Here is a 4,507-nt window from a genome sequence, read left to right as displayed (position 1 = left end):
TGGTCAGGCATTTACTATGTAAGTGGAGCGTCTGATGTGCCACTCAGCTGTTTGGACTGGTCATAGTCTATGCCAGCTCTCCCTTCCAGAGCTGAACCACACCCTGCCACCAAACTAGATTATACCATTTCATTTGAAGTGAGGAGTGGAGCACTGAGTACCTATGTGCACTCCTGGGCTCTCATGAGTGTACTGGAGGCTGTTCTGTAGGTGGTTGTGGTGGAATTAAGGCACGATGGGTCCAAAGATCATAGTTTTGAGCCATCTTTATTTCATGTGGCTGCAGCTCTCAAGCTGCCAGCCGCAAATACACCACACCACAATACACACCAACCCCTGAGTCCCCGTGTTTATACCTCGGCGGGCGTGATTAAGGATGCCGTGCAGGTGCGTCCGCCCTCCCTGCACGGCACCGCAGACCACGCCCCACCACAGTGGTCTTCACCTAGTTTCCTCGTTTTTCTTTAAGATTAATTAAGGCTGATGGTTTTTACTCTTTTAATGTCCATGCCTTTTGATTTTCTGATTAGGTCTTTTTCGATTATAGTATCTATGAAGTAGGATTTTAATTCCTTACTTGTATTTGGAAATCTGCTTTGTGGCTTTTCTTCTCCAGCAGCTCTGTTCCCCACACATTTGATTTGACATCCTTGTCTCAATATAATAAATCTTTGTGTCTCTGTTAGTTTACAATATAACTGAGAGATTTTATTGTATGTTAATATTTTCTGGGGTGCAATTCCCTGGTGTTATTGCTGGCCTCCTTCCCTTTCATCCCCCCCCCACATAGTGCTTTCCAGTCTCAACGCATCAACCACGTGTTTTTACTGGTAGCAGGTGGCAATTATTAACTCTGATATTGAAAGTGAAGATAATAAGCAATAAGTTCCTCTTGCACCAGACTTTAACAGCAATTAAAGATAAATGATTAAGAACGGCTGCAGCACTCATAAGCACTTTCTGAAACATTAATTGAACATGTGTACCTATGTCTCAGCAAAAATAAGAAAGCAAGTAAAAAAATAATAAAGTAAAAGGTAAAGTCAGGCATCAAAATGAAAGAAATGAGGCCTGACTAATTACATCAATTTGTATCTTCATTGCTTCTCAGCAGCAGTGACTATGAGCTCTTCATAAACCAACATTTTTTTAAATGCCTGTTTGTTACTGTGTAATTAAAATAATTTTAGTCAGTATCTGACAATTGATTGTGCTGCCAAGTGAGATACATGGAAGGTCACATACTGTATGTCTATTGTATCTGAGCCAACACATTTCAGTAGATGAGACAGCAGTCAGTTAGCTAAACCCAGCCAAAAAAACAGTCTCTGGTTTATTGTTTTGTCTTTGGAGCAACAGCAGATACTTAACCCGCATAATGCAGCAATACTGAGCAAACAGCACTGAACCACAGCACTGTTTATTTTGTTAGTATTTATTTACCAAGGCAAGCTGGAAAGTTAAAGCTGTGCATCAGTCTCTTTGTCATAAAAATATATGACAATAATATTGTGTAGTATGCAACGCAAAACAGCAAAAACATAATATGTTAAAATATGTGCAGTTACTGATGATTTACAGTAATGTGTATATCAGCCTTAAAAAGTGCACCATGATGGAAGTTTAAACTGGAAATGAGGAGGATTTGTCCGATCACAAGGTGGCTCTGTCTTTCAGTCTGGCCCGTGCTGAAATAGAGCAGGTCTTTGTTGCTGTCCATCAATCTAAAAAGGGGATATGAGGCTGTTTCCAAACAATTTGAAGTCCATCATTTACTGTGAGAAAGATTAGTCACAAGTGGAAAAAACTCAAAACATTTTCCAATATTAAATACAATGAATGTCCCAGCACATTCGCCCCAAGTTAAGAGAAATTACAAAAAACACAAGAGCTACATCTCAGACTCTAAAGGCCTCAGTTAGGTTGTTAATTGAATTAAATTCAAAAAACATGGAACAATTTGTTTGAAAGCGTTGCTGAAAAAAAGCTTGTTCTCTCTAAAAAGGTAGCACAGCTTAGGCTTGCAAAGACACGTTTGGGCAAACGTTTGGAGCAAAGGGTTTTGGACAGAGTGGAGCTGTTTGGCTATAACGCACAGCACTGTGTTTGGAGAAAACCAAACATGGCACATCTGTACATGCCAACTGTCAAGCACGGTGGGGGTGGTGGTTGGTGGAGGTTATAAATTGTGTATTTTTTTGTAGCCACAGAACCTGAGAACCTTTGAGTCATTGAGTTGACCACAAGCCCTCCTGTTTACCAAAGCATTATATAGTCAGATATGAGGCCATCTGTCCAGCAGCTAAAGCTTGGCCCAAATCGAGTGAAGCAACAGGACAATGATCTCAAACACAACAGCAAATCTACAACAAAATGACTGAAAAATTAAAAAATCCAGGTGCAGCAAAGTCCACACCTCAACCTGACTGAAATGCTGTGGGACCTTAAGAGAGCTGTGCATAAACAAATGCCTACAAAAGCTCAATGAACTGAAGCAACAATGTCAAAAACAGTGGGCCAAAATTCCTCCACAACAATGTGAGGTTGATAAAGTCTGCTTCAAGTTATCGCTGCTAAAGGTGGTTCTACAAGCTATCAAATCATGGGATGTATTTGGCTTTTCCTACACCGCTTTTGCATTTTGGCCTAGTTTTTGATAAATAGATAATAACTAGAATAATATGGCACGTGTTGTGGGTCATCTCAGGTTATATTTACCTAATTTTAAGACCCGGTAAATTATTTTTTATTATTTTGTTATTTGTTACACAAAAGTAATAAATTAATTGTCTTGTTAATTAACAAGATTCAAGTATTCTGTTGGAGTAAAGCAGAGGTTGAGGTGGCGATAGACTGTGGCTGAAGATAGCAGCTAGTTACGGGTTTCTTATAAATGAGGACTAGACAGAGAGAGCCAGTTGGCTGAAGATGTGAAGAACACTGAAGCACAGTGAAAGAAAGGGTTTCACCAGATAATGCAAGAGTTGCAAGTGATGATTCTAAATGTTACAGCTCCAGCTGGAAAAATCTAGCTGAAAAAGGTTGAAAGAGCTGGCCAATATGATGAAGCTGGAGGTGATTAGATTATGACGATCAAGTGCATCGTTCAGGAATTCAATGGGGAACTGGCGAGCAGCCTCACCTCTGAAACCTCACAAGGGAACAAGCACACACTCTCACAGAAAGAGAGAAAGAGAAGAGGAGGGAGTAACGGGGGTAGGTGTGAGATGTTGGACTCCATTAGAAGCACGAGGGGTCAACGGGAAATAATTACACGTTCCTTTTGCAGCTTTTTTTCTAAAGCATTTTTTATGTCCTGTCATTATTATATAAAGCGGAGTAACTGTTTTGTTACAGGGCTACTTCATAATGGACTCTGATATAGCTATGACCTTTTCAACTAGACTTGTTTCAACAGAGTGTGTGACTGGGAGCTAATAGTGCTAGTGATAGCTCAGGCCACTCTTGTGCTCTTTCATGTCTACCTTTCTTGTCTGAGGAGCTTTTTTCTTCCCCATCTGAAAGCTCACTAGTTTGGTTTTGTGAAAGAAAATGGCATGTTTGAAAAATGATTGCAATATAATAGGGGTGGCTGTCAGCAAAAGAACAGAAATCTTGGCAACACAATATTATGTACAGAGTATCTTGCCAGTATGTGATAACAAAAGCATCAACAAGTGCCAAATGTTTTCAACAGACACTGTAAAATTACTACACTGGTTAGTTTGGAGATATTCTGATATATTCTCTTAGTTTCTGAATAGATTTATCATTTTTAAAAAGGCACTTTTGTATCATTGTAACCCCATGCAGTCTTCAGCTGTACAAAAAGGACTTTATTTCCTACCTTTATTTGGTGTTGTGGCCAGCAGTTATGGAAATCTTTGCCTGAGCTCATTTGTTTTTGTTGATAGCCTTCTAATCACATGCACATGCTCACAATCAAGCATAGCCAAACAAGGGAAAAAAATACAGACGCTCATGCAGCACAGCTCAAATGAGCCTTTAAAATGCTGAAAAGAGAGCATTGTATGTGCTTGTTTATCCTCTGTGTCTTAACCCTGGAGAACCCATGGGGTCAGAGCCGACCCCATGGGTTCTCCAGGGTTAAAGGAGAAAACATACAATTAAGAGCAATAAATAATTAGTTCAGCGAAACTTCTGTGTTCAGCGGGTGGTAAAGCTGACTTCCAAGAACAAGGTACGAAGATGATGATGAGGCTCATGTGCAACCCTCACATAGATTTTTCACAAAAGTTTAGACATAATGAGTATTTTTTTTCATTATTAGTATTATAATTTTTTGCAAAGCGATGAAACGAGCATTTGCTCACTATATATAATATGTACAAGTAAAAGTCACAATCCTGCTTAAGTAATACAAATGTTCAAGTGTTAAAATCTGTTCAAACTATCCATGATGAAGAATTATGTACATGATGTTACTGGATCATAAGAATTGATTCATTAATGTTGCGCTCACTTTAATGTTGTAGCTGGAGATGAT

The sequence above is a fragment of the Mchenga conophoros genome, linkage group LG2 (assembly GCF_057382185.1).
Source record: "Mchenga conophoros isolate Kocher_MC1m ecotype Shallow Benthic linkage group LG2, M_conophoros_male_GT1.1, whole genome shotgun sequence".
NCBI lineage: Eukaryota > Metazoa > Chordata > Actinopteri > Cichliformes > Cichlidae > Mchenga > Mchenga conophoros.
Note: the sequence above shows the minus strand (reverse complement) of the source record.